The sequence below is a fragment of the Arachis ipaensis genome, chromosome B9 (genome assembly GCF_059453495.1).
Source record: "Arachis ipaensis isolate K30076 ecotype BB chromosome B9, ASM5945349v1, whole genome shotgun sequence".
Lineage (NCBI taxonomy): Eukaryota > Viridiplantae > Streptophyta > Magnoliopsida > Fabales > Fabaceae > Arachis > Arachis ipaensis.
Window position 1 is genome coordinate 95772134 of NC_142444.1, and position 12827 is coordinate 95784960.

At 36.1% G+C, this 12827-nt stretch overlaps 1 non-coding gene across 1 annotated transcript; it reads right to left on the reverse strand.

Moving 5' to 3' along the window:
• Nucleotides 1–11513: 11513 nt before the first annotated feature.
• On the reverse strand, nucleotides 11514–11621 carry LOC148545540 (small nucleolar RNA R71). The gene has a single exon (XR_015900726.1). It is a non-coding gene; the product is annotated as a small nucleolar RNA R71 (small nucleolar RNA).
• Nucleotides 11622–12827: the final 1206 nt, after the last annotated feature.

Sequence of the window (12827 nt, forward strand, 5' to 3'; positions counted from 1 at the left end):
GGCTCTAATATGTGTTTCTGGGCCAAAAACTGGGTTGAGATGTGGCCCAGAATCCACGCTAGCGATTTCTGCAAATTCTGCAGATCGTGCACGTCACGCGATCGCGTCATCCACGCGTTCGTGTTATCAAGCGTTTTTCCTTGCCACGCGTGCGCATCGTCCACGCATTCGCGTCACTCGTGCGGCTTCTAATTCACGCGTTTGCGTCAGGCACGCGAGCGCGTCACTGTGATTACCTCCATTTCGCTGGTCATCTCCTCAATTTCTTGTCTTCCTTCTATTTTTTGTCAGCTTCCTCTCCATTCTCTAAGCCATTCCTGCTCTATGAAGCCTGAAACACTTAACACACAGATCACGTCATCGAACGGTATAGAGGAGAATAAAAATATACAATTAAAAGATCTTTAGGAAGCAATTTTTCAACCATGGAACAATTTTAGGAAGGACTTGTAATATCATGCTAATCATATGAATAAGTGGGTGGAGACTTGATAAAACCACACAATTAAGCACAATATAAATCATAAAATAATGGTTTATCAAGAACCTTTGGTGATCAATTTGATACCCATTGACACTAACCCTCTACTATGTTAATTAGTAGGTAGGTTGGGACTTAAGGGTTGATGTGATCAAACCTATTTGACATACTTCGAGCTTAGGAGTAGATATTACGTACTTAAGGCTTTTGGAAAGTAGACTTAATAGGTTGGCCTCTCATAATTATCAATATTTGGTTTGTTGATGAGCATGGTGATCTCAGTTACCTAAGTCTTAGCCAAGAGTTCTTTATCTTGTTTTCTTTAACTACTTGCTTAATTTACTTTTCTTGCTCTCTTATAAACCAAAACCCCCCTTTTACCCCTTTATAGCCAATAATTGACCACTTCATTGCGTCCTAGGGAGACGACCCGGAGTCTAAATACTTCGGTTATTTCTTATTTGGGGTTTGTTCTTTGTGACAACCAAAATTTTTTATGTGAGAATTGTTTGTTGGAATCTAGACCATCGAGCAAAATCTCATTATCACTCTTGCTCATAGTACGTTGGTGGAGGTTGTTGCCAAGATGGTTGATCATAAACATATGGCTCCTCTCACCTTTGATTGTTCCATCCTTGTTGCATATCCTCATTGTAGCTTCCATTCCCTACTACATAGTTGTAACCACACTTATAACCAAAGGGGTGAGAATTCATAGTGAAAAGATAAAATAAAATCAAAAGCTAATAAGAAATAATGAAAACAAACTCCTAAAACTAGCAACGACTAACAAAGAAGCAAAAGACAAACATATTCACAATATATTAATAACCAATAATAAGGCACACATTTGTAATTCTCTGGCAACGACGCCAAAAACTTGACGGGGGATAAATGTCGGTAAAGAATTCTCAATAGAATGGCACTGTAAGTATAGTTCTAAACTGACAAATAATCCTTGGTCAACGTTTAAATTGTTTGTCACTTAAGCAAACCCAATAAAAAAAAATAACCGAAGTATTTAAACCTCAAGTTGTCTCTCAAGGAATTGCAGTGAAGTGTACTTATTATTGGTTATGGAAAAGTATTTTTTTGGGATTTTTGAATGATGAACAAAGAATGTAAATAACAAGAAAATAAACTAACAACTAAGAAAGTCCTAGCAAGGGTTGAGAATTGGAATTCCTATCCTCATTATCATTGTCAATTGTGATGGTAATTGTCTTTTACTTTCACTTAGTTAACCACTAACAATTGAAGGAAAGTCAAGTGAGCAAAATTAACTTAAGTTCACAAGTCCTAATCAAAGACTAGATTTAGTGAAGCTCAAGCCAACTAGCAACTTTTAATCACCAATCAACAAGAGACTTTGACGATTCAAGAGTCTCCAAATTACTCAATCCAAGCCAAGAACACAAAAATCTACTTTAAAATCCAACCAAGCATTTTATCAAACACTTGGAAAGCACAAAATAAAGCATGTTAAAATTGCTACAATAATAAAAGCTAACAACGACCAATTGCAAGAAATGAATAATAACAACTAAAGAAAGCAATAATAACATGAAGATATAAATTGCATTAATAATGATCAAGAGTAGCAAGAGTGCATAACATAAAGGCAATGAAGTGAAGGAATTAACAGGTAGAATTAAAGGACAAAGGTACAGGAACAATAGGTTGCAAGGAAACGTAAATGAAAAAAGAATTAAATCTTAATCTAAGAAGAAATTGAAAAAAGAAACCCTAAAACCTAAAGAGATGAGAGAGCCTTCCTCTCTAGAACCTGATGAGCAGATAATTTATACGCTTTTTAGCATTGTTTTTACATAGTTTTTAGTATGTTTTAGTTACTTTTTATTATATTTTTATTAGTTTTTATGCAAAAATCAAATTTCTGGACTTTACTATGAATTTCTGTATTTTTCTGTAATTTCAGGTATTTTCTGACTGAAATTGAGGAACCTGGGCAAAAAAATCTGATTCAAAGGCTGAGAAAGGACTGCAGATGCTGTTGGATTCTGACCCTCCTGCACTCGAAGTGGATTCTCTGGAGCTACAGAAGCCCAATTCGCGCGCTCTTAATTGCGTTGGAAAGTAGATATCTTGGGCTTTCCATCAATGTGTAATAGTCCATACTTTGCCCGAGATTTGATGGCCTAAACTGGCGTTTAAATGCCAGCCAGAGATCTTTTTCTGGCGTAAAACGCCGGAACTGGCACCAGAACTGGAGTTAAACGCCCAAACTGGCATGCAAGCTAGCGTTTAACTCTAGAAAAGGCCTATGCACGTGTAAAGCTCAATGCTCAGCCCAAGCACACACCAAGTGGGCCCAGGAAGTGGATTTCTGCACTATCTGCACTTAGTTACTTTTTTTCTGTAATCCTTAGTAACTAGTTTAGTATAAATAGCATGTTTTACTATTATGATCGGAGATCTTTTGGACTTTTGGATCATTTTAGGGAGGTTGGCCATTCGGCCATGCCTATACCTTTTTCTCTTATGTATTTTCCAACAGTGGAGTTTCTACACCTCATAGATTAAGGTGCGGAGCTCTGCTGTTCTTCATGAATTAATGCAAGTACAATTGTTTCTCTTTCAATTCACGCTTACTTCTTCTCCAAGATATACTTTTGGACTTAATTTAGTTAAGCCAGAATGAAGGGGTGACCCGTGACAATCATCCACTATCTTCGTTACTCGCTTAGCCAAGATCCACGTGCCTGACAACCACAAGCGGTCTACATGATGTTCAACGTAGTCATTGGACGACAGCCGGAGTATAGTCTCTTGGGTCTCTGATCGACGGATTTGACTTGCCTCTCCTGAAAATAGAGCATTCGACTCTGTGAGATTAGAACCTTTGTGGTAGAGGCTAGAACCAATTGGCAGCATTCCTGAGATCCGAAAAGTCTAAACCTTGTCTGTGGTATTCCGAGTAGGATCTGGGACGGGATGACTGTGACGAGCTTCAAACTCACGAATGTTGGGTGCAGTGACAGTGTGCAAAAGAATAGAGAGATCCTATTCCGACACAAGTGAGAACCGACAGATGATTAGCCGTGCGGTAGCTGTGCTTGGTATTTTTCATTCGAGACAAAAAATCCGACATTTGATCAGCCGTACAGAAACCGTACTTGGACCATTTTCACTGAGAGGATGGATGGTAGCCATTGACAACGGTGATCCACCAACATACAGCCTGCCATGGAAGGGAGCACGCATGAATAGATGAAAACAATAGGAAAGTAAAGGTTCAGAAGCAATAAAGCATCTCCAAACGCTTATCTGAAATTCCCACCAATGAATTACATACGTATCTTATTTTATTTTATGTTTTATTTATCTTTTAATTATCAAAACCTCATAACCATTTGAATCCGCCTGACTAAGATTTACAGGATAACCATAGCTTGCTTCAAGCCGACAATCTCTGTGGGATCGACCCTTACTCGCGTAAGGTTTTATTACTTGGACGACCCGGTGCACTTGCTGGTTAGTTGTACCGGAGTTGTGAAAAGTGTGATCACAATTCCGTGCACCAAGTTTTTGGCGCCGTTGCCGGGGATTGTTCGAGTTTGGACAATTGACGGTTCATCTTGTTGCTTAGATTGGGTAATTTTATTTTATGTTTAAGTTTTTATTATTTTTATTTTTGAAAGAAAAAAATAAAATACAAAAAATTTAATAAAATCATAAAAACAAAAAAAAATTTGTGTTTCTTGTTTGAGTCTAGTGTCAAATTTTAAGTTTGGTGTCAACTGCATGTTTTTAATTTTTCTTAGATTTTCGAAAATTCATGCATTGTGTTCTTTCTTGATCTTCAAGTTGTTCTTGATGATTTTCTTTGTTTAATCTTGTGATTTTCTTGTTTTGTGTTTTTTGTTGTTTTTCATATGCATTTTCGAATTCATAGTGTCTAAACATTAAAATTTTCTAAGTTTGGTGTCTTGCATGTCTCTCTTCTCTTAAATATATTCAAAAATATGTTCTTGATGTTCATCATGATCTTCAAAGTGTTCTTGGTGTTCATCTTGACATTCAAAGTGTTCTTGCATGCATTATTTGTTTTGATCTTAAATTTTTATGTTTTGTTTCATTTTGTTGTTTTTCTCTCTCATTAAAAATTCAAAAGTCAAAAAAATATCTTTTCCTTATTCTTCTCATAATTTTCGAAATTTTGAGTTGACTTGGTCAAAATTTTTTAAAATTTAGTTGTTTCTTGTTAGTCAAGTCAAAATTTCAATTTAAAAACTTTATCTTTTCAAATCTTTTTCAAAAATCAAATCTTTTTCATTTTTTCTTAATATTTTCGAATTTCTTAAATAAATTTTTCAAAATCTTTTTCTTATTTTTTATTTCATATTTTCAAAAACTTTACTAACAATTAATGTTTTGATTCAAAAATTTCAAGTTTGTTACTTTCTTGTTAAGAAAGGTTCAATTTCTAAATTCTAGAATTATATCTTTTAGTTTCTTATTAGTCAAGTTATCAACTTTAATTTCAAAAATCAAATATTTTTAATCTCTTTTTCAAATCTTTTTCAAAATAAATTTCAATCATATCTTTTTCAAAATTTAATTTCAAAATCTTTTTCTAACTTCTTATCTTTTCAAAAATTTGACTTTCAAACCATTTCAACTAATTACTTGATTTGTTTGTTTTAATTTTAAAAAGTTTACTATTTCTTATCTTTTTCAAAACCACCTAACTACTTTTCTCTCTCATTAATTTTGAAAACTAACTAACAAATTTTTCAAAAATCTTTTTAATTAATTAATTTATTTAGTTTTCAATTTTCTTTTGTTTCTTTTCTTAAAATTCAAATTCTAACTTATAATTAAAATAAAAACAAAAATATTTTTCTTTTCTTTTAATTAATATTCAAATACTCTCCCTCTCTCATCTTTTTCTATTTATTTTATTTATTTACTAACACTTCTCTTCTACTCATCTAATAATTCGAACCCCCTCTCTCTCTCTCTCTGTGTTCGAATTTTTTCTTCTTCCTTCTTCATTCTATTCTTCTTTTCCTCTGACACATAAAGGAATCTCTATACTGTGACATAGAGGATTCCTCTTCTTTTCTGCTCTCTTCTTTTTCATATGAGCAGGAACAAGGATAAGGACATTCTTGTTGAAGCTGATCCTGAATCTGAAAGGACTCTGAAGAGGAAGCTAAGAAAAGCTAAAGCACAACACTCCAAAGAGGACCTTACAGAAAATTTTGAAAAGGAAGCAGACATGGCAGCCGAAGCCAACAACAATTGTGGAGATGCAAGGAAGGTGCTTGGTGACTTTACTGCACCAACTTCCGACTTCTATGGAAGAAGCATCTCAATTCCTGCAATTGAAGCAAACAACTTTGAGCTTAAGCCTCAATTAGATTCTCTAATGCAGCATAATTGCAAGTTTCATGGACTTCCATTGGAAGATCATCATCAGTTCTTAGCTGAATTCTTACAAATCTGTGACACTGTTAAGACCAATGGGATTAATCCCGAGGTCTACAGACTTCTGCTTTTCCGCTTTGCTGTAAGAGACAGAGCTAGGATATGGTTGGACTCACAACCTAAAGAAAGCCTGAACTCTTGGGAAAAGTTAGTCAATGCTTTCTTGGCCAAATTATTTCCACCTCAAATGATGAGCAAGCTTAGAGTGGAAGTCCAAACCTTCAGACAAAATGAAGGTGAATCCCTCTATGAAGCTTGGGAAAGATACAAGCAATTGATCAGAAGGTGTCCTTCTGACATGCTTTCAGAATGGAGCATCTTATGTATATTCTATAATGGTCTGTCTGAATTATCCAAGATGTCATTGGACCACTCTGCTGGTGGATCTCTTCATCTGAAGAAAACACCTGCAGAAGCCCAGGAACTCATTGAAATGGTTACAAATAACCAGTTCATATATACTTCTGAAAGAAGTCCTGTGAATAATGGGATGACTCAGAAGAAAGGAGTTCTTGAGATTGATACTCTGAATGCCATATTAGCTCAGAATAAAATGTTGACTCAGCAAGTCAATATGATTTCTCCGAATCTGACTGGAATGCAAGCTGCATTCGACAATACTAAAGAATCCTCCTCTGACGGAGAAACTTATGACCTTGAGAATCTTGCAATGGAAGAGGTGAATTACCTAGGAGAATCCTATGGAAACACTTATAATCCTTCATGGAGAAATCAACCAAATTTCTCATGGAAGGATCAACAGAAGCCTCAACAAGGCTTCAATAATAATAATGGTGGGAGAAATAGGTTTGGCAATAGCAAGCCTTTTCCATCATCTTCTCAGCAACAGACAGAGAATTCTAAGCAGAGCCTTTCTGACTTAGCAACCATAGTCTCTGATCTATCTAAGACCACTCTCAGTTTCATGACTAAAACAAGGTCATCCATCAGAAATTTGGAGGCACAAGTGGGTCAGCTGAGTAAAAGAGTTACTGAAATCCCTCCTAGTACTCTCCCAAGCAATACAGAAGAGAATCCAAAGAGAGAGTGCAAGGCCATCAATATATCCAAAGTGGCCGAACCTATAGAGGAGGAAGAGGCAGTGATTTCCAATGAGGAAGACCTCAATAAACATCCACTGACCACTAAGGAGTTCCCAAATGAGGAACCAAATAAATCTGAGGCTTATACAGAGACCATAGAGATTCCACTGAACTTACTGTTGCCATTCATGAGCTCTGATGAGTATTCTTCCTCTGAAGAGGATGAAGATATTGTTGAAGAGCAAGTTACTCGGTCTCTAGGAGCAATCATGAAGCTGAATGCTGATGAGCGGATAATTTATACGCTTTTTGGCATTATTTTTAGTATGTTTTTAGTAGGATCTAGTTACTTTTAGGGATGTTTTCATTAGTTTTTATGTTAAATTCACATTTCTGGACTTTACTATGAGTTTGTGTGTTTTTTTGTGATTTCAGGTATTTTCTGGCTGAAATTGAGGGACTTGAGCAGAAATCAGATTCAGAGGTTGAAAAAGGACTGCTGATGCTGTTGGATTCTGACCTCCCTGCATTCAAAGTGGATTTTCTGGAGCTACAGAACTCGAAATGGCGCGCTTCCAATTGAGTTGGAAAGTCGACATCCAGGGCTTTCCAGAAATATATAATAGTCCATACTTTGGCCAATAATAGACGACATAAACAGGCGTTCAACGCCAACTTTCTGCCCAAATCTGGCGTCCAGCGCCAGAAAAGGAGCCAAAACCAGAGTTGAACGCCCAAATTGGCACAAAAGCTGGCGTTCAACTCCAAGAAGGACCTCTACACGTGCAACACTCAAGCTCAGCCCAAACACACACCAAGTGGGCCCAGGAAGTGGATTTATGCATCAATTACTTACTCATGTAAACCCTAGTAGCTAGTTTATTATAAATAGGACCTTTTACTATTGTATTAGACATCCTGGATTGTATTTTGATCCTGTGACCACGTTTTGGGGGCTGGCCATCTCGGCCATGCCTGGACCTTCACTTATGTATTTTCATACGGTAGAGTTTCTACACTCCATAGATTAAGGTGTGGAGCTCTGCTGTTCCTCAAAGATTAATGCAAAGTACTACTGTTTTATATTCAATTCATCTTATTTCGCTTCTAAGATATCCATTCGCACCCAAGAACGTGATGAAGGTGATGATTATGTGTGACGCTCATCACCATTCTCCCCTATGAACACGTGCCTAACAAACACTTCCGTTCTACATGAAATAAGCTAGAATGAATATCTCTTAGATCTCCCAACCAGAATCTTCGTGGCGTAAGCTAGAATGATGGCGGCATTCAAGAGAATCCAGAAGGTCTAAACCTTGTCTGTGGTATTCCGAGTAGGATTCAATGATTGAATAACTGTGACGAGCTCCTAACTCGCGATTGCAGGGCGTTAGTGACAGACGCAAAAGGATAGTAAATCCTATTCCAGCATGATCGAGAACCGACAGATGAATAGCCGTGCCGTGACAGGGTGTGTGAGCATATTATTCACTGAGAGGATAAGATGAAGCCATTGACAAGGGTGATGCCTCCAGACGATTAGCCGTGCCGTGACAGGGCATTGGATCATTTTCCCGAGAGATGACCGAAAGTAGCCATTGACAGTGGTGATGTATCACATAAAGCCAGCCATGGAAAGGAATAAAACTGACTGGATGAAGATAGCAGGAAAGCAGAGGTTCAGAGGAACGGAAGCATCTCCATTCGCTTATCTGAAATTCTCGCCAATAAATTACATAAGTATTTCTATCCCTATTCTATTATTTATTATTCGAAAACACCATTATCAATTTATATCTGCCTAACTGAGATTTGCAAGGTGACCATAGCTTGCTTCATACTGACAATCTCCGTGGGATTCGACCCTTACTCACGTAAGGTATTACTTGGACGACCCAGTGCACTTGCTGGTTAGTTACACGGAGTTGTGAACCATGGTCTTGGCATCATGTTTTTGGCGCCATTACCAGGGAAAGAAAGAGCAATGAATTTTACATAATTAAAGTGTAATCACGATTCCGCGTACCAAGTTTTTGGCGCCGTTGCCGGGGATTGTTCGAGCCTGGGCATCACAATTTCGTGCACCAAGTTTTTGGCGCCGTTGCCGGGGATTGTTTGAGTATGGACAACTGACGGTTCATCCTGTTGCTCAGATTAGGTAATTTTCTTTTTGTTTTATTTTCAAAAATTTTTCAAAAATCTTTCAAAAATTTTTCTTTTGTTTTCGAAAAAAAAAAATTTAATAATAATAAAAATAATGTTTTCAAAAATAAATTATTCTATGACTTAAAAATTTTTAAGAATGAATTCTAGTGTTTCATGAAGCATGTGAAGCCTAGCTGGCTGTAAAGCCATGTCTAAATTCATTTGGACTGAGGCTTCCAAACCATCAGCATAGAGGCAAGTTACATATTTGATAAGTAATGAGCAGTATATTCTGATATCTTTCTGAAGCTTGGCTGGCCATTGACCATGTCTAGTGTTTTGGACCGGAGCTTTCATTGAAAGCTTGGCTGGCTAGTGAGCCATGTCTAATTCCTGGACTGAAGCTTTAGACTAAGAATGCAAGATTCCTGGAATTCATATTAAAAATTTTGGAATCCTTATTTTCCTTTTTCTATTAATTTTCGAAAAATCCAAAAAAATTAGAAAATCATAAAAATCAAAAATATTTTTTTGTGTTTCTTGTTTAAGTCTTGAGTCATATCATAAGTTTGGTGTCACTTGTATATGCATCTTGCATTTTTCGAAAATATCATGCATTCATAGTGTTCTTCATGATCTTCAAGTTGTTCTTGGTAAGTCTTCTTGTTTGATCTTGATGATTTTTTGTTTTGTGTCTTTTATTGTTTTTCATATGCATTCTTGAATTCTTAGTGTCTAAGCATTAAAGAATTCTAAGTTTGGTGTCTTGCATGTTTTCTTTGCATTAAAAGTTTTTTAAAATTGTGTCTATGATGTTCATCTTGACATTCATAGTGTTCTGGGTGTTCATCTTGACATTCATAGCATTCTTGCATGCATCACATGTTTTGATCTAAAAATTTCATGCATTGCATCATTTTTCTTGTTTTTTCTTTCTCATCATAAAAATTTAAAAATAAAAAAAAATATCTTTCCATTTTTCTCTCATCAAATTCGAAAATTTGGATTGACTTTTTCAAAATTTTTAAAATCAAATTGTTTCTCATGAGTCAAATCAAAATTTCAATTTGAAAATCTTATCTTTTTCAAAATCTTTTTCAAAATTCTTAGTTATTTTCGAAAATTCCAAAAATATTTTTCAAAAATCTTTTTCTTATTTTTATACCAAATTTTCAAAAATAACATAATCAATTAATGTTTTGATTCAAAAATTTCAAGTTTGTTACTTACTTGTTAAGAAAGATTCAAACTTTAAGTTCTAGAATCATATGTTGTGATTTCTTGTGAATCAAGTCATTAATTGTGATTTTAAAAAAATCAAATCTTTTTCAAAAACTAATTTCAATCATATCTTTTCAAAAATATCTTCTTATCTTATCTTTTTCAAAAATATGATTTCAAAATATCTTTTCTAACTTCCTAACTTCTTATCTTTTCAAAATTTGTTCCAACTAACTAACTAACTTTTTGTTTGTTTCTTAACTTTTTCAAAACTACCTAACTAACTCTCTCTCTAGTTTTCGAAAATATCTCCCCTCTTTTTCAAAATTTCTTTTTAATTAACTAATTATTTCTATTTTTAATTATAAAAATTTTTCGAAAAAAAAAATACTAACCTTTTTCAAAAACTATTTTCGAAAATCACTAACTCTTTTTCAAAAATTGTTTTCGAAAATTCACTTCCCCCTCTCATCTTCTTCTATTTGTTTATTGATATACTAACATCTTTCCTTCAACTCTCCAAAAATCCGAACCCCCTCTCTCTCTGAGTTCAGATTATTATTAAGGATCCATATTATTATAAAGGATCCATATTATTATTACTATTTTTTCTGTGCCCTCTTCTTTGTCATATGAGCAGGAGCAAGGACAAGAACATTCTTGTTAAAGCAGATCCAGAACCTGAAAGGACTCTGAAGAAAAAATTAAGAGAAGCTAAAATACAACAATCTAAAGATAACCTTTCAGAAATTTTCGAACAGGAAGAGGAGATGGCAGCTGAAAATAATAATAATGAAAGGAGGATGCTTGGTGACTTTACTGCACCTAATTCCAATTTACATGGAAGAAGCATCTCCATTCCTACCATTGGAGCAAACAACTTTGAGCTGAAACCTCAATTAGTTTCTCTGATGCAGCAGAACTGCAAGTTTCATGGACTTTCATCTGAAGATCCTTTTCAGTTCTTAACTGAATTCTTGCAGATATGTGATACTGTTAAGACTGATGGAGTAGATCCTGAAGTCTACAGGCTCATGCTGTTCCCTTTTGCTGTAAGAGACAGAGCTAGAATCTGGTTGGACTCTCAACCTAAAGATAGCCTGAACTCTTGGGATAAGCTGGTCACGGCTTTCTTAGCCAAGTACTTTCCTCCTCAAAAGCTGAGCAAGCTTAGAGCTGATGTTCAAACCTTCAGACAGAAAGAAGGTGAATCCCTCTATGAAGCTTGGGAAAGATACAAACAGTTGACCAAAAAGTGTCCTTCTGACATGCTTTCAGAATGGACCATCCTAGATATATTCTATGATGGTCTATCTGAGCTATCAAAGATGTCACTGGACACTTCTGCAGGTGGATCCATTCACCTAAAGAAAACGCCTGCAGAAGATCAAGAACTCATTGACATGGTTGCTAATAACCAGTTCATGTACACTTCTGAAAGGAATCCTGTGAGTAATGGGACGCCTATGAAGAAGGGAGTTCTTGAAGTTGATACTCTGAATGCCATATTGGCTCAGAACAAAATATTGACTCAGCAAGTCAATATGATTTCTCAGAGTCTGCATGGAATGCAAGCGGCATCCAACAGTACTCAAGAGGCTTCTTATGCAGAAGAAGCTTATGATCCTGAGAACCCTGCAATAGCAGAGGTGAATTACTTAGGTGAACCTTATGGAAACACCTATAACTCATCATGGAGAAATCATCCAAATTTCTCATGGAAGGATCAAAAGCCTCAACAAGGCTTTAATAATGGTGGAAAAAACAGGTTTAACAATAATAAACCTTTTCCATCATCTACTCAGCAACAAACAGAGAACTCTGAACAAAATACTTCTAATTTGGCAAACTTAGTCTCTGATATGTCTAAGGCCACTGTAAGTTTCATGAATGAAACAAGATCTTCCATTAAAAATCTGGAAGCACAAGTGGGCCAGCTGAGTAAAAGGATCACTGAAATCCCTCCTAGTACTCTCCCAAGCAATACAGAAGAGAATCCAAAAGGAGAGTGCAAGGCCATTGACATAAGCACCATGGCCGAACCTGTAAAGGAAGGAGAGGAAGTGAATCCCAAGGAGGAAGACCTCCTGGGACGTCCAGTGATCAATAAGGAGCTTCCCTCTGAGGAACCAAAGGACTCTGAGGCTCATCTAGAGACCATAGAGATTCCACTGAACCTCCTTATGCCCTTCATGAGCTCTGATGAGTACTCCTCTTCTGAAGAGAATGAGGATGTTACTAAAGAGCAAACTGCCAAGCTTCTTGGTGCAATCATGAAGCTGAATGCCAAATTATTTGGTATTGATACTTGGCAAGTTGAACCTCCCTTGTTCATCAATGAACTAAGTGATCTGGATCAACTGACATTGCCACAGAAGAGACAGGATCCTGGAAAGTTCATAATACCCTGTACCATAGGCACCATGATCTTTAAGGCTCTGTGTGACCTTGGTTCAGGAATAAACCTCATGCCCCTCTCT